The following is an 18,865-nucleotide window of genomic DNA, read 5'->3' as shown; positions in this document are numbered from 1 at the left end:
GGCAATGGTACCAAGAATAAAAAATCAAGGAATTTTTAACATAGAAAAAAACTAAAAAGATTTGTCTTAGAGATTATCACAAAATAGACGAAACAGGTCATTGTAACCTACCACTTTTTCTAAACAAAATCTACTTCCAAACTCCTTTAACCCCAAATTAAAAGAAGGGGAGAAATGACCAAAGCCAAGGACAGAATTAACATGAAAAACCAGTAAGGTCTTGCAGAGTGAGCACAGGGGCTAAAAAACAAGCCCTTGGGAAAGAGAGAAAAAGAGGCCCAAGAAGGCCATTTGCTTCAATTCTGTTTGAGTAAAGTAGGGACTCTGGGGTGAACAAGTGTTTCCTAACATCCTCTGCATTGCAAAACTAAGTTCAGCCAATTCAAGGCAAAAGACTCACCCACAGACCTTACAAACATCAAGAACATAACTAAAATGTTTTATAGGTCTAGTAGTACCTTTTGCATCTAGTTATTTTTAAGATTAAATTAAGTTACACATGTGAAGTATTTAGCACAGTGCCTGAAACTTAGAAACACTCAATAAATTTCTGCTATTGTTATTATATTTTATTATTCCACTTTCCACAGCCTCTAATCCAGTGATTTATATACTGCAGGAATGCAATAAAGGTGGCTGATCAACAGTGCTCAGGAAGAGAAGAGAACCAATAACTAAGGTTTTGTGTTCTGACAAGTACCAGATTTTCCTACAGCCTGACACTTATTTTAAAATATTTCATTTAGCATACACTTTGTGATACATGTGTCAATGGGCAAGAGGTCTGGGTGGGTGGGAGGGTATATTTCCCAACTGGGAATACATTCTCTAGGAGAGTTAATTAGCTTATGAAAGACTTTAATTAAAAGCAAACATTCCAGAGTCAGGTACTAAAGGAACCTTAATATTCTTTATATTTGATGAACATCTGAAAAATAATTGGCATAAGGAGTGATGCCCCCAAACACACACACACACACACACACACACACACACCAGGTAAAGTGAGTGGTGTCTGAGGTGCAAGGATTAGCTAGAAATGCTGCACAGGCCTGCCCATAATTCTGGGAACAAGATTTAAGACCATGTATCCAAAATAAATATGATGCTAGCCACATCTGTAGCTTTAAACTTTCTATCAGCAACTTCTGACATTTCCAGTCAAGTGGGAGACCCAATACTATTATAGACTACTGGACTATTTTGGAATATTTTGCTAAGTTCACACATCTATAATATTTAAATGACGGAACTAAACAAAAAAAGGGGATACAGATGAATGACCATTTTGTATCTGTGTATTCAAAATGGTTAGGATAGATATATAGCTACATTCTCTTAATTCAATGAATAGAGGGATTTGTTCCAATAGTGTTTGTAAATAGGATATCATGTCTGCATCTTGTACAACAATTAACCACTAGGAAGACAGTATGCAATGTGTTAATTATTGAAGCTGTCCTACCAATTTGATTTGAAACTGTCTCATTGCTATTTGTTTCTCAATAAAATTATGGAAAAAAATAAAAAATAAACTAACAGCCATATTCATAAAGTAAAAAGATAAAATTAATTTTAATAATATATTTCATTTAGCTTACTATATTTAGAATAGCAACATACAATTGATATGAAATATGCTAATGGATATTTTACATCTTCCAATTCAGATTGTCTTCAAACCTGAGCATTTATATTTCGGTACATCACCATTGGGACCAGCCACATTTCAGGAACTCAGTAGCCATGTATGCTGCCCTAAAGTCAACAGAATCCTATAAGTTGCCAAGAATAGGCAATTTGATGCACATTTTCTTAAAAATTCCCTCAGTTTCTCTATAGAAAACCGTTACCAAGAGACAGAAATGGAAACTGAGGACAAGTAAGAAGTTGCTACAGTAACCATAGGGAGACAGATAGTGGTTACCCCACCCAGAATGAAAGCAGTGAAGAGAAAAAGTGGCTGTGAGAAGATATATTGTGACATGCCATCAGGAGACAGCTGGGACAACTGAGCGTGCGTTGGAGTTAAAGGAAGGAAAAAATGAAAGATAATTCCTGAATTACTGACTGGAACAGCTCAGAACATAACAGAATTACTGCCTGTGATAGGAAAGGAAAATCAGGCATGAGAAAAGAAAATCAGGGATTCAGGATTAGACACCTGTAGCTTAAGGTGGCTGGGAAATACCCAAAAGGCAAAGGACTCTATGTTTCCCAAGCTGTTGATATTACAGACCCTGAACTACAGTCTAGCCTGGGGGTAGATAGCAGTCCTGGAATTAGATCAACATTTCTCCATAAGACTGATTACGGTGTCTTCGGCACATCTACAGAGTCACTGCCAGTCTGATGCACATGTCTCCGATTACACTTACAAAAGTGTAGGGTGAGGATATGCTTACAATTGAAAACCCAGAGAAGTCTCTTTTCTCAAAGAGCCCTGGAATTCAGGGTTTTTGTTATAAAATATCTTTCATTCTCCATCATAAGTAACAAGAGATTCAGTCACTTCAGCTAAGCCTTCAGCCCTTGAAGGCAGCCAGTTAATGTCTGTGATATTCAACCCTTCTGATCATCACTGTAATCCATGGATTTCTACTGCTTGGGCCATAAGGACTATATAACCCAATCTGTGTATTCTGGCATCCAGCTAGCAAGGGAAGGCTCACACACTAAGCAAGGAGAATAATCTACAATATATTTAAAAATATTTAGATAGCACAAGGAGAAGTAATAATGGCTATATTATAAAGTGCTTCATAATTTATAGTATACCTTTAATATTATGTCTGTTCATTGTATATTTTCAATTCAAAAAATAGAATTCAGATATATTTAGTACTATAAAACCATATGCCATTCTTTTAAAACTTAAGTTACAATCACCAGCTTGTTAATAACACAGTTGAGATTTTCAGATTGTAAAGCTGCATTTGTTTTACCTACCTGTCAAAAAATTATACTTAAGTCCCACATCCCACCTACTTGAAGACAACAAGATTGGGTTAAGAGTACTTTGCATCACCTACATGGAAGAATTTGTATCATATGTGGGTTAATAATACAGCCAACTTTATTAAATCTGTTTTCATACTTAAGTTTTTGGCTACTTTTTACACTAAAATTAGGTGGTTTTAAGTGACTAGTCCAAAGTTCAATATTTAATGTTCAGTTCAGCTCCAGCAAATTTCTAAAAACACGTGGGAATTGTAACTCATGTGTTAATACTTAAAATTTTTGTTAATAAAACTTCCAACACTAACTTTACTTCATTGAACTTACCTCACTGGTTTTTATGCACGCTATAAAACTATAGCTGTCATAATATTTTTGAATTACTACAAAAGGAAGTAAGCAATTCCAAAGTCAATGTTATTTTGCAACATGATGATTGTTATAAATACAAAATACTTAAAACCAATTTGCAAAGCAATCCATCTTAGTACCTCCTGAGATCTAAAAAGCTCATCTTCGAAACATTAACAAGGTGCTGTAGACAATATGACTGAACACAGGGGCCTCATTCATAGATGCTTAGAGAAATTCAAGTACAACACATTTGGAAGAAAGGGGAGGGGCACACATCCTGAAACTCAAATAAATTGGACATAAGAGACTGAGACCAAGCAAGACACAGATAAAGGACCGAATAAAATGGCTAGCAAGCCAGCCCACCCAGCTGCCGTAGGTGGCCTCCACGTCCTCAAAACAATACACTAAAAGAATGTGGCTAAATCAAGACATACAGGATAGACTTGGGATATATCTTCTGCCCTCCTCCTAATAGAAGATGCTAAAGTCCAACAGTAAATTCTGCTGGAAGGATCTTCTCCTTGTCTGATAACCTGCCAATTTTCCTTTTCTTCTTTTTTTCTTTTCTTTTTTTCTTTCCTTCCTTTCATTTTGTATACCAGAGCACTAAATGGAACCTCCAGAAACAAGATTAAAGACTACCAGGGTCCATAGTAAATGTAACAGCTAACTCCACCCACACACACACACACCCTGTGGTTAGAGAGGCTTCTGGAGTTAAACAGCCTTGCACCTCAGGACAGTACAGTCCCAGGATGTCCCCACACCCCTAGGACACCAACAGAAAGGCACACCACAGGAAGCCCCCATCTTGCCCTGGGAAGTTACAGATTGCAGCACAGGTGGGTGACAGTGGCAACAGAATTTGCAAAGCAGCTAATGAGCAGTTAGCACCCCACCTCAGGCGAGGAGTAAGAATTGGGACTGAGCAACCTGGGACTGCAACAGCAGGAACAGAGGAGCAGACTGTATCACAGCATCCCACCCCACCCAGCCACAAATGACCCAAGAAAACAGAGACTGGCCAGTGCAAGAGGAGCATAGAAGGCTGAACGGGACCAGAAGAAGCCAGCAGTGCTTGGGACTTGAAACAGCCTCCTTTCTCTGTCTCCAAACAGCACAACAACTGAGGGAGACAGGCTCAAAGAGAAACAGGGTAAGTTCTTGGGACAGACACAAACCAAGAAAGTCCTACATACAGAAGACATCCCAGTGGAACAAACCGTGCCAAGAGAGGCCTGGGTACTAGTGATGAAGGTACCTAGTAAAAAGCTTACAAAGATCAACAGAGAAAACAAAATAAAAACTTTGGAAATAGAAAATAAAAAGACGTGGTGCTTGGTCTGGTCACATCTGACACCCATTGGGACACAGAAGACTGTGGAGCCCTGGCAGTGGTGTGGGCTGGTGCGCTCAATGAAGAATAATCATGGGCCAGACAGGGAAGAAATCTGAGAAGGGAGCTGCTTGTTGGCGGAAGCGTGTAATATCAGAATACATGTGACTGAGAGCGCAAGAGGTTCAGACAGACTGATGAAATAAAGAGTATATTTAGTTCTAATTATCAAAAATTTTGAAAAGAATAGAAATCTTAAATCAAAAATGGAAACAATGAAGGACACAGCCCATGCACATCTTGACCGCTGTGAGATCACTGTGCCAGATTAGGGAGTGTTCAGTGACATGACTTGGATTTTCCAACACAAGTTGTCCTATTAAAGACCCAGAATGCAGTTCGCCTGAGTCCCATAATGTACTCTTGGTCTCCCCTCCGAAACAATTTTATGGTAGAAGAGGAAACTGTTTCACATAACATTCCTTACATGAGGATGAAGTTCTAGACCAGGGTGGTACTTTCATTGAGGAACTAATAAAAAACCATGATGGCAAAGTCCATGGAGATTGAGAGAGTGAGTTTATAAACGATGAAATTTTTGTGCAGTTGGTGAATGCTCTGAGTCAGTACAATGATGATGGTGATGAGGATGACGGGGACAAGCCCGAGGATGGAGAAGAAAAGTAAAAGGAGCTGGAGCATCGCCGGTATGATAAAGAAAGCTGACCACCTTGGAAACTTCCTTCTGATAAAAATTTTGAAGGCATTTCCTCAATGTTTCCAGCTAAGGCACAGCAAAAGAACTAAACGAAAAATATAAAGAACTCACCAAGCAGCAGCTCCCAGGTGCATTTCCTCCCAAATTACCCCCAACATGGACGGACCAAACACTAAGTGTGCAGAAGGAGCAGGGCTTACATTCATTTCATACACTTTTCTGTCAGCGATGTTTTAAATACGACTGCTTCCTACATCCTTTTCATGTAATACCCAATATACACAATCAGAAAAACACAGAAGCAGCTCTGGGCAATAAGCCTTGTGGACCACAATGTTAGCAGCACTTGGAGGGAGTGAAGGAGTTTGCTGCTGCCCTCAATGCTGAGCAGATAAAGACCCCACTCAAGCACCCCCAGAGCAGCAGGAAAGGTGGTCTCCCAAACAACAGCAGCAGGCTCAGCACCCCCACCATCAGCGTGCTGGAGTCCAAGAACACTGACAGTGACAGAGAGGCAGGGACTGAAACGGGGCAAAAGAACAATGATAAAGAGGAGGGGGAAAAGAAGGATGAAACCTCAAACTCCTTCAAAGCAAATTCTCAGTGTCAAACCCAGTGAAGATGAATCCAAATATTGAACCTCCTGAGAATGTGGAGCGGAGCTGAAGCCACAATGTTTTGCATCCTCATCGGCACTTACTGTGATAATTTCTGTGCTATTGCCAGGTTGACTGGGACCAAAACATGCAGACAGGTGTACGAGTTCAGAGTCAAGGAGTCCAGCATCATCGCACCTGCTCCTGCTGAGGAGGCCAACACCACTCCATGACAAAAGAGGAAACATAGGCTGTGTGCTGCATACCGCAGAAAGATACAGCTGAAAAGGACGGCTCTTCTAACCATGTTCACAACTATCAACCCTGTGACCATCCATGGCAGTCTTGTGACAATTCGTGCCCTTGTGTGATAGCACAGAATTTTTGTGAAAAGTTTTGTCAGTGTAGTTCAGAGTGTCAGAAGCGCTTTCCCGGATGCCGCTGCAAAGCACAGTGCAACAGCAAGCAGAGCCCATGCTACCTAGCAGTCTGCAAGTGTGACCCAGACCTATGCCTGATGTGTGGAGCTGCAGACCATTTGGGACAGCAAAAATGTGTCCTGCAAGAACTGCAGCACCCAGAGGGTCTCCAAAAGTCATGCATTGCTGGCACCATCAGATATAGCAGGCTGAAGGATTTTATCAAAGATCCTGTACAGAAAAATGAATTCATCTTGAGTACTGTGGGGAGATTATTTCTCCAGATGAAGCAGACAGAAGAGGCAAGGTGTATGATAAACACATGTGCAACTTCCTGTTCAATTTGACCAACAATTTTGTGGTGAACGCAACCCACAAGGGTAACAAAATTCGTTTTGCGAATCACTCCATTAATTCGAACTGCTATTCAAAAGTCATGATGGTGAACAGCGACCAAAGGATCGGCATCTTTGCCAAGAAGGCCATCCAGACCGGCAAAGAGATATTCTTCAATTATAGGTACAGCCCGGCCGATGCCCTGAAGTACATGGGCATCGAGGGGGAGATGGAAATCCCCTAACCTGCTGCCTCTTCTTCCCCTCCCCGAAACAACTGCCTTAGCTGCAGGAACTGAGTACTGTGGGCAACATAGGACAGAAAATGAGGCTGAAAATCTGAACTTGCAAAGAACTGTAACAGTAATTTATAGTAAAAAGTTTAAAAAATCAACTTTTCATTGCCTTCTCACCAGCTGTCACCTGTTTTGTACCAGTGAGTTTTCACAATAATGCAGTATGTACATTTTGTAGTATGGTACAACTCTTAATAAAGCGTACTTGAACTTCTAAAACAGAAAGAAAGAAAGAAAGAAAGAAAGAAAGAAAGAAAGAAAGAAAGAAAGAAAGAGGAAAGGAAAGGAAAGGAAAGGAAAGGAAAGGAAAGGAAAGGAAAGGAAAGGAAAGGAAAGGAAAGGAAAGGAAAGGAAAGACAAGACAAGACAAGACAAGACAAGACAAGACAAGACACAAAAGCAAAAATGCAACCTTAGACCTCCAAACACATACAAAACAAGTGCTGGAGATAATGAAACAGAGGAAAAGGGAAGACACACAATTGATATTTCTGAAACAATAGAAACCAATGTAAATAAACAGATCCATGGGGCTATGGATGAAAGCAGATCAGAAATAATCTCTCAGGTGAAAAAAAATGTCAAAATTTATGAAGAAATTGATCGATAGAGATAGATCAAAATTTCTGTTGGTCTATTGAAAGGAGCAGTTAATGATTAAAATGTTATTTATTCTTTTAATTTCTTTTAATTATCTTTTTGCTGTTGATTAATTCTGTTTTTTGAACCAATTTTGCAAGTTTATATCTGGTAACCTAAACAACTAATTTGAAGATAACATCATGCAATACAGCAAGAATTGTTGATTTCCTACGAATTTGTTTAATGCAATTTGGTATCATTTCTAATGCTTTTTTATTTCTATTTTGTGTTTTTAAAAAACAAAAAAAATACATGATCATAGGAAGAAGATGAAAACTGTGCTCAATATAGGAAAGAAATAAACTGCATCAAATAGATTGAAACAGATATGTATCAATTTAAAAATTCCATTGAAATCCAGCAAAACTGCTTGAATGAAAAAGAAGATAGACTTTCAGACCCAAAGACAGGTTAGCAATCATGCAAGGAAAGACTTTGAAAGAAAAAAAAAAAAATAACAATTCAACCAACGCAAGACTGCAAAGAAAAATAATATAAGAATCATTGGTGTTGGGGCCAGGGAGATGGCTCAGTGGAATAAGCGCTTCCCTGGCAAGCGCAAGGGCCTGAGTTCGATCCCTGGTTCTGCCAAAAAAAAAAAAAAAAAAAAAAAAAGAATCATTGGTGTCAAAGAAAACACAAGAGTCAACACAAATGACATAAAAAGCTACCTGCAGTGGTAGGTAGTTTTTGAATAGATGGGTTTTACCTCAATCTCTTAAAAGTCATCTATGACAATCCAATAACTAACACAATTCTAGATGGGAAAAACTGAAATCTTTTGCTCTCAGATCAGGTACAAGGCAAGGATGTCCCCTATCACCACATCTATTCAATATAGATTGGGAACCATTAGCTGGAGCCATTAGACAAGAGACAGAAAGAAAAGGAATAAGAATAGGTAAAGAAGAAATTAAATTACCATTATTTGCAGATGACTTAATACTCTACTTGGAAGAACCAAAAAAATTCCACCAAGAAGCTACTAGAATAAACAAGCAAATTCAGTGGCATGGCAAGATACAAAGTGAATACCCAAAAGTCAATAGCATTCCTCCCCATATATAACAAAATCACTTAGAGAGAAATTAGAGAAACAATACCTTTTACAATAGCACGGCAGAAAATGAAATACTTCTGAATTTATCTAACAAAAGAAGTAAAAGAGTTATTCAATGAAAAGTATAGTATTCTGACAAAAGAGACCGTAGAAGATTTCAGAAAACAAAAAGATATTCCCTGCTTCTGGGTAGGAAGAACCAACATTGTGAAGATGGCCATACTCCCAAAATAGTTATATAGATTTAATGCAATCCCTATCTAAATACCACCAAGATACCTCACAGACCTAGGGAAATCATTCCTAAAATTTGTTTAGAGGCAGAAAAAAAAACCTAGAAAAGCAAAGGCAATGCTGGGCAACAACAGCAAGGCAGTAGGCATTACAATCCCTGACTTGAAATTGTACTACAACACTACTGTAATAAGATAAACATGATATTGGAAAAAAAAATAGACCTGAGGATCAATGGTATAGATTTTTTTTCTTTTATTTGATTTTTTTTTATTATTTTTTTTGAGTAACAATGTTTAGTGCATTGTGTATTGTTATTGCCAAAGTAGTTTCTCATATTACAAGATATAGGCAAGAAATAATAAGCAAGCAACATAGGTACAAACCTTTCTTTTTTTAGTCAACAGAAAATGGAAATATACTTTTTAAAGTTTCTAATAAATGGAATAGATTAGAAGATGCAGATACAACTACAAACACACTCAGCCATCTTATCTTCAACAAAGGGACCAAACATGTTCGCTAGAAGAAAGATAGCTTCTTTAACAAATGGTGCTGGAAAAACTGGCTCTCTAATGCCAAAAACTAAAACTTGACCAGGTCTATCACCATGAACTAAACTAAAGTCAAAATGGTTTAAAGATCTAAACATTAAAACAGAAACCCTAAATCTCCTGGAAGAGAAAGTAGATGATAGGCAAATATTTCATGAACAAAAATCAAACTTCACAGGAAATACATGAAAAAATTAACAACTGGGACCTCCTATTGAGAAATTTCTGCACATCCAAGGAAATCACCAACAGAGTGAAAAGACAACCCACAAATTTGGAAAAAAAATCTTAATAAGCACTCACACAAAGGTCTTCTATCTAGAATTTATAAAGAACTAAAAAGCATTAGGGCCCCAAAATCTAAAGACTCAATCCAAAAATGGGTTTCTGAGATGAACACACACTTCTCAAAGGAAGAAATATAAGCCAATAAATACATGAAAAAATGCTCCACATCACTAGCCATTTGTGAAATTCAAATTAAAACAACACTGAGATACCATGTCACCCTAGAAAGAATGGCTGTCATAAAGAAATCAACTGGTGAAAAATACCTGTTTCATATTATGCCTAAGATATTTGATATGCAGACAGATAGTGAGGTTAAGCTTAACAACCTAAGTTGTATGGTAATAACAATAAGCTTGTCTTCTGGATGGTTAACAACCTAAGTTTGCAGACCAAATTAGAGAAAAAGCAGGGCTGCAAGAAAAGCCAACATTTTGGCCCTAGCCTTCTAAAGTCAATTAAGACTCAGGACATATGAGAACTTGTACTGTAATGTCATGTAACTCAGCAGTGTCCCAAATTTTCTGATCAAGGAGATTATGGGGTCAAAGAGGAAAGTGATCGATAATGTAGAGTGTGCCTAAGGAGAGTCACATGGAGAGAAAACATTCTCTCAGGCTTTCACAGAGAGCACATTGGCCAAGCAATGGCCGTGACTCATCCGCATGCTGACACTGACAAAGGTTCTACAATCTGAGGTACAGGATCTCAGGATAAATCCTAAGGGCATTTCACTGACCTTCTCAGACCCAAAAGCTACAACTCTTGTTGCATAGGTCCTGCTTTACCTTGGTCTTAACCATCCAACAGAAAAGTATAAAAACGAAATATAAGATGTAAAGCCATGCTGTTATGTTGAGCTGTAGGGTACTCAGGTCAACAATTTCTGACATTGCCAGTCAAGCGAAAGACCCAATACTATTATGGGCTACTGGACTCTTTTGGAATTTTTTGCTGAGTTTACATACCTGTAGTGTTCAAATGGCGGAACTTGGCAAGGAAAGGGTATGCAGATGAGCGTCCATTTTGTGTCTGTGTGTTCAGAGTGGTTAGGATAGATGTGTAGTTGCATTCTCTTGGTGAATAGAGTGATTTGTTCTGACGGTGTTTGTGGGTGGGATGTCGTGTCCACATCTTGCGCAGCGGTTGGCCACTGGGAGGAGTGTATGCAATGTGTTGATTGTTGAAACTGTCCTACCAATTTGATTTGGGGCTGTCTCATTGCTATTTGTTTATCAGTGAAAGTATGGAAAAAATAAATACATGAAAAATAAATTTTAAAAAAATCAACCAAAAAATAAACTGTTAGAAAGACTGCAGGGAAAAGGGAACCCCTTCTCCACTGCTGGTGGGAATGTAGACTGTTGCAACCATTATGGAAATCAGTGTGGAGACTGCTCAAAAAAGTAGGACTGGAAATCCCATTCAATCCAGCTATCCCCTGTGGAGAATTTTCCCAAAAGAACTGAAAATATCATATCATAGTGATGTATGTGTGCTTATATTTACAGCAATACAATTTGTGATAGACAAATCTTGGAAAAACCAAAATGCCCGTCCCCTGAGGAATGGATGAAAAATATGTAGTACTTATGGAGTATTAGTCAGCTGTAAAGCAAAATAAATTCAAAGCCTTCATATATAAATGGATGCAACTTGAAGTTTTACTCATAAGTGAAATAAACCAGACCCACATGTATAAATATTGTATTGTCTCACTAGTGTAAGAACTAAAAAAAAAAAAAAAATTGAAAGGTATAATACAATTAAATGGAAATCAAGAACTTAAGGATTAAACAACAAAGAGAGAGAAGGGAAAAAAATTAGGAAATGTAGCAGAGGCAAAACCATACGTTTATATAAACAAGATGTTTAAAGGAATCGTCCTAAGAACTTCTATCAGGTTTTTTAAAATAGCAGTTAATGGGTAGAATTCTCACTCTGACTAACTCTACATGCTGGCATCTGTGAACTATGCAACTATACATAGAGGACAGCAATATATAATACTAAAGCCATGCTTGAAATACCTGTCATTTTGCTCTTAAAAATGCATATGGTTACTAATGTCAAATCAATCATTGCTATATTCTCTTTAAATTAAATGTTCGTTTAAAAAAAAAGGTAATAACAGAAAACAAGAGACAAGAAAAAAATGTCATAGGATTGTCCCCCTAAAATATGTATATGGTTTCGTTTCTAAATTTCTGTATAACAATGTGTAAGTGTTGTTTTCACATTCTATCGGGATTTAAATTTTAGAATATCCATGGTTTTTGGAAAATAGCCGTTCCATTTTATGTCTAAGGCATTCGATAATCAAAGAGATAGTGATGTTAAGCTCAACTGCTTCTGTTGCAGGGAGCTTCTCTTATGGATGTTTTAACAACTAAAGTTTGCAGACCAAAAATTAGAGAGACAGATGGGCTACAAGAATAGCCAATATTTTGGCCGTAACCTTCTAAGGTCAATTAAGACTCAGGACATATGAGAACTTGTACTGTAACGTCATGTACCTCGGAAGTGTCCCAAATTTTCTGATCAAGAAGATTATGGGGCCAAAGAGGAAAGTGATCGATGACGTAGAGTGTGCCTAAGGAGAGTCACCTAGACAGAAAAAATTCTCTCAGGCTTTCATAGGGAGCAAACTGGTCAAGTAATGGCCATGACTCCTCCAGATGCCTGACAGTGATGAAAGATCTACAAGGTATTGTACATGTTTCCAGTGTAAATCCCGAGGAGATCTGACTGACCGTGTGAGAAACAAAAGTTACACTTTAGTTATATAGGTCTTGCTTTAACTTGGTCTTAACTGACTACCAGAAAAGTGTAACCACGCGGTATAAAAAGTAATGCCAAAAAAAGTAATGCCATATTAGCATGCTGAGCCATAAAAGGCTCAAGTCAACAACTTCTGATAATTGCCAGTTTTGCTGATAACCCACTACCATTAGGGACTATTGTACTATATTGGGTTATTTTGTGGAATTCAAGTACCTATAATCTTTGAACTGGCTTCAAGTATGAAAACGTCCTTTAAAGACTACTCCAAATACAACTTCTCTAACTGCAGTGAACACACATCTCTGACAAATCAAAACAAAGAAGGGAGTTATGTTGGGAGCCATGAAGCTAGGAAATCGATCAAATATGTATAGGTGGGACTAGGCCCAGTGCCTAAAGCAAACAAGATACATCACTCCTAAGATGAGCATCCTGTCTGATTAAGTTCAGCTATTAGTCACTAGGCAACCTAGTGTCACATGTTTCTAACTTCACAAAAGTGTAAATAAAGGATCATTTGGTTGTGAAAAATGGAAAAAAAAGTAGATACACAAGATAATTAGGATAGATATACAGCTACTTTCTCTTAGTTCATTGAGAAGAAAGGTTTGCACTAATATTGTTTAAACAAGATAGCATGTCTGCATCTTGTCCTCTGAATAAGTACTACGAAGATAACAATATGCAATGTATTAATTATTGTAACCATTCTACTAACCTGTTTTGAAACTCTCTCATTGGTATGTATTTTTCTCATTAAAAGAAACTTTAAAAATTTTAAAAAACAACTGAATTGTTTTCAGTTGCTTTAAGTTTTAAGCATATTTTAATACTAATGTGTAAATTCTCTTGCTTAACTAAAACTTTTTCTGTCTAAAAAGCAAAATTTGTTATAAAAAAAACACTGTATATAGTATCTCCCCATATAATGACTATATTTCATATTCTCCAATGATCAAAAATACTGCATATTACATGAGAAATACTCACAAACTAAAATTTGAAGAAATTTCTTCAATGGCCAGGAAAAATAAAATCTTTTTTTTTTTTTAATTTTAGGACAGAGTCTCCAGGGTCTCCAGGGTCTCACTACTGGATCAGACTCATAATGATCCTCCTGTTTACATCCTCCCAAGAGCTGGGATTACAGGCATGTGCCAACATGCCCAGTCTCAACTGCTGTCTCAATGCGCCCCAAGAGCGGGGTTGGCACAGCAGGCTCAGGGATCAAACCCCTGACTGCCTGTGGCTGCTCTCAGGTGCTTTAATCCACTGAGCTATTTGGCTAGCCCTAGAATAAAATACTAAAAGTTGCTAGAGAAGAAAAAACAGGTCACTTATGGAGGAAAGTCCATCAGAATCACAATAGAATTCTCAGCACAGGGGCTGGAGAGATGGCTCAGTGGTCTAAAGCACCTATTTAGAACAAGCTTGGCAAGGCATCAGGGACCGCGGTTCAATCCCCCAGCACCACATGCCAGCCAGCCCCGCCCCCTGGTGGGCTGAGCTGGCCACACACACACACACACCTCTCTCTCTCTCTCTCTCTCTCTCTCTCTCTCTCTCTCTCAAATAAATAAAAAAAAAATAAAAATAAAAAAAATAAATTAAAAAAAAAGAATTCTCAGCACATACCCATAAGTTAAGGAGACATTAGTACGAAGTATATCAAGCCCTGAAAAAAAATAATAATTCCAACTGAGATTCATGCACCATGCAAAACCATCAGTCAAAATTAATAGAGGGGGTGGAGAGATAGTTTAGTGGAATAAATGCCTGCCTGTCAGGCGCAAGGTCCTGAGTCCAACCCATGATACCACAAAACAGAGAGAGAAGGAGAGAGGGAGAGCGAGGGAAAGGGAGAGGAAGGGAGGGAGGGAGGGAGAGAGGGAAGGAGAGAAACACAAAATTAATGGAGAAACAAAATACTACCATAACAAAGAAAAGCTGAAGAAATCTGTGACAAACAAACTACCCTACAAAGAATAAGAAAAGATATTCTATAGTAAAGCCATATTAATATGCTGAGCTGTAAAAGACTCAAGTCAACAACTTCTGACATTGCCAGTCCTATGGATAACCCATTACTATTATGGACTACTGGACTACATTGGATTATTTTGCTAAATTTACGCACCTACAATATTTGAATGGCAATGGAATAAACATCTCTGACAAAACTAAATAAATAAAGAGGATATAAATGAAGGACCATTTTGTATCTGTATATACAAAATAGGATAGATATACAGCTACTTCTCTTAATTCAGTGAAAAGAAAGATTTGTACTAATAGTGTTTGGACAGGATATTATGTCTGCATCTTGTACTATGAATAACCACTACAAAGACAATATGAAATGTATTAATTATTGAAACTGTCCTACTAATCAGTTTTGAAAATGTCTCATTTCTATTTGTTTCTCAATAAAAATAAAAAATAAGTTAAAAAATAAAAATGTAGGGCTATTTTGTAAGAAAAATTAATAAAATATCTGGACTGAAAGAAAAAAAAAGTTATTCCAGACAGAGAAAATGACCACAATTCCAAAAACAACAGAAAGAAATCACCAACCAGCGTAAGTAAGTAGAGGAGAAAAGCAGGAAATGAACAGCAGTAAAATAACATGATGATAACCCAAAACATATCAATTATAACTATCAATGTAAAACACCTGAAATCACCAATCAAAAGAAACAGACTGACAGATGGATCAAGAAACAAGATCACACTATATTCTGTATATAAGAAAAATAGTTAAGTCAAAAATAAACTCATTCATTAAAAGTCAAAGGATAAAAAATAATACTTCATGCAACAGGAACTTAGAAAAAAGCATTGGTAGTTTTTCTGTTTGTAGACAGTGTGAACTTCAAACCTAGAATGATCAAAAGCAGTAAAGAGGTTCACTCCACACTTGTCAGGGGAAAACTTTGAGAGGAGAAGATCACAATCATACATATGAAATCACAAAATATGAGAGCACTCAACCATGTAAGACAAAAATTAATAGAGATGAAAAAGCAAATGAGGAATAACACAATTGTAATGGAAGAACTTTAATACCTCATTGTCAAAAATAAGACACATCCAGTGGACAAAAAAAGCACCAAATAAATACCAGAACTGAACCAAACCAGTGAAGAAATGGACTTAGTAGATGTTTACACAGGGTTCCACCCAATATCACCAGAATATGCATTCTTCTCAGCAGCACACTGGACATTTTATACAATAGACCATAAATTAGCCTACAGAACATGCTCAAGTAAATGTAAAATAAAATTGTCTCATGCATATTACTTATCACAATGCAATGGAATTGGAAATAAATTAATGGTAAAAGAAACTACAAAAACTGGAAAATTGTATAGATTTAATGCAATACTAATCAAAATGCCATTAAAATACCTCAAAAAAATCACAGGCCATATTCCTAAAAATTCATCTGGAACCAGAAGAGACCTAGAATAGCAAAGGCAATCCTGGCCAACAAAGGCAAGGCAGGACACATCACAATCCCTGACTTGAAATTATACTACAAAGCTACTGTGATAAAATCAGTATGGTACTGGTAAAAAAGGACACACACCTCAGTACCAATGGAACAAATCAGAAGATGCTGATACAACTACAAACATACTCAGCCACCTTATCTTTGACAAAGGGGCCAAATGTATTTACTCTTTAATAAATGGTGCTAGAAAAACTGGCTATTTGCCAAAGACGAAAACTCGATTCACTAATCTAAAATCAAAATGGATCAAAGTTCTAAATATTAAACAGAAACACTAAATGTGCTGGAACAGAAAGCAGGTGGAAATCTTGACAACACAAGTGTAGGCAGAGAGTTTATGAACTGAACCTAGGCTGCATGAGAAATACATCAAAGATCAACTGGGATCTCACCTTATTAAAAGGCTTTTGCACAGCAAAAGACACCAACAACAGAATGAAAACTCACAGAGGGAGAAAAGGATTTAGCCAATTGTCCCTCAGACAGATAACTTCTATTGAGAACATATAAATAATTTTTAAAAATCATAGCGCCCAAATTTAAAATGTGCATCTGAATTGAATGCACACTTCTCAGATGAAGAAGTACAAGTGACAATATATGAAATATATATGATATGTGTGTGTATTTGTATGTGTGAGTGTGTGTGTGTGGGAGAGAGAGAGAGAGAGAGAGAGAGAGAGAGAGAGAGAGAGAGAGAACGAGCTAATACATGAAAACTGTTCAGCATCACTGGCCTTCCCAGAAATGCAACACTGAGAGTGCATCTCATTCTGGAAAAAAAAAAAAAAAGATTATCATCAAGAATTCAACCAATAATAAATAATGTAGGGACTGTGAAGAAAAAAGAACCCATTTCCACAGTTGGTGGGAGGATAGACTGGTAGAACCACTGTGAAAATCAGTGTGGAGATTCCTCAAAGAAGTAAGATTAGAGGTCTCTTTCCACACAGCTATTCTTCTTCTAGGTATCTTGCCAGAAAAATTAAAAATATTATACCACAGCAATATATGTGTACCTTGTTTATAGATGCACAATTTGTAATAGCTAAGTCTTGGAAACAACTCAAATGGATCTAAAGAAAGATAACTTGAGACACTTATAGGTAAATGGATATAACTTAAGACATTTTTAATAAGTAAAATAAATCAGATTCACCTATGTAAACATCATATTGTCTCCCTGGTGTGAGATACTAAAAGAGTAAATAAAGACTCAATAAAATCTATACTGTACAATAGATACTGTAAAATGGGAAAAAATTATTCAAAAGGAAACAGAAACAAGGACAGGTGAAGTAGAAAGAACAGTAGGGAAAGGGAAAAATGCAGGTCGGATATAGTATTAGTATCTTTTGCTTCATGAAAGGAAATGTTGTGTTAATATCAATTGGAAAATTTTTATGCCCATATCTTGTACCCTGTGCAATTAATTTAAAGTAGTTACAGATTCATGAGTTTGCTATAAGAACTTTTAAAAACTTTTCTTCATATTCTCTTTTTCTTACCCTATGATCTCAAAAATTAAAAATGAATCTATCCTAGATCATGTAAGTAATTCCTTATAATACAACATGAAATGTCTTAATCATTATTTTCTTCTATTACTTTGTTATGAAATTTTGTTTTATTTTCATCCATAAAACAAAAAAAGAAAAATAAGCTTAGGAAAACACCATCTATCATTCATATTGCACTTTCCCTTTAAAACTATACTTAAACATGAAGTTATGATTTAACATATGTTAAAATATTTAATTATTTAACATGACATTAACCTTCAATACTGTAACTGAAGCCCAAAGAACTTAAATAACTGATATTTTAGTATTAAGACTTATTATTTTGTGATCAATGGTTTTCAATAAACCTAAATAATTAGCATCTACATAGGTACTCCTGAAATATTTATAAATAGCTAACAAATCTGAGACAGATGTCATCTGATTAAACTCAAATTTTGGAGTTGTATTGCTCAAATACTTCTAGAGAATAGGATCCTGTGTTCAAAGATTCATGAGTTTCGGTACCACATGCCACACTGGCCTCACCCCCAGGTGCAATGAGCCAGCCACAAAGTTCAGGTGTAGTAGTGCACGCCTGTAATCCCAGCACTGGGGAGGCTGAAAACAGGAGGATCACCTCAAGTCTGAGCTGTGGAGTGAGACTCTGTACCAAATACATTCAAAAAATTTCATAAATTTGCTTTAAGAATTTTTTAAATATTTTTTCTTCTTCATACTCTCATTTGCTTACCCTATGATGATCTAAAAAATTAGAAATGAACTTATTCTAGATCATGTATTTCCTTATAATCAAGCATGGCTGAGTTTCAATACAAATTGTTCTCCTTTTACAATGATTCAACTCAAATAAAAAAGAATTTACTGTATAATGATATGACAGTGACATGCATTCTATTCAATGATAGTTTACATTTGCCTTTGTTTCTTTGCAATTTCTAATTTAACATGAGTACAAAGTATTATAAAATGTAATACAGGGTGTCTATGAGGTTGTCTTCACAGGGATAAATGTGACAGAGCTGTAACTTAAAAGTTACACTTGTTGTTTCAAAACCCACTCTTCCTGCCCAAGTCCAGCTTTATTTCTGGCTCTGCTGGCATATGGGGATGGTGCAATAGCAAAGTAACATGTTTTCCAGGAACTCAAGTATTGCCTTTATAAAGCAACACAATTTATTATTATTATTATTATTATTATTTATTGTAGGGAAGGATCTACAGGGTGTACAGGGTCTCAGTACTAGA

At 36.7% G+C, this 18,865-nt stretch overlaps 1 protein-coding gene and 1 pseudogene across 6 annotated transcripts in view; one reads left to right on the top strand and one right to left on the bottom strand.

Moving 5' to 3' along the window:
• Positions 1-18,865, bottom strand: part of Erc2 (ELKS/RAB6-interacting/CAST family member 2) — a 1,093,013-nt gene that overhangs the window by 613,162 nt on the left and 460,986 nt on the right. The window lies entirely within an intron of this gene.
• On the top strand, positions 4,677-6,964 carry LOC101574107 (annotated as a pseudogene). Its single transcript, XR_192515.2, has one exon. The product of XR_192515.2 is annotated as a histone-lysine N-methyltransferase EZH2-like (transcript).

This window comes from Octodon degus, unplaced genomic scaffold (assembly GCF_000260255.1).
Source record: "Octodon degus isolate 3935 unplaced genomic scaffold, OctDeg1.0 scaffold00043, whole genome shotgun sequence".
Taxonomy (NCBI): domain Eukaryota; kingdom Metazoa; phylum Chordata; class Mammalia; order Rodentia; family Octodontidae; genus Octodon; species Octodon degus.
The sequence above is the reverse complement of the archived record's forward strand: the minus strand, read 5'-3'. Positions and strand labels throughout refer to the sequence as shown.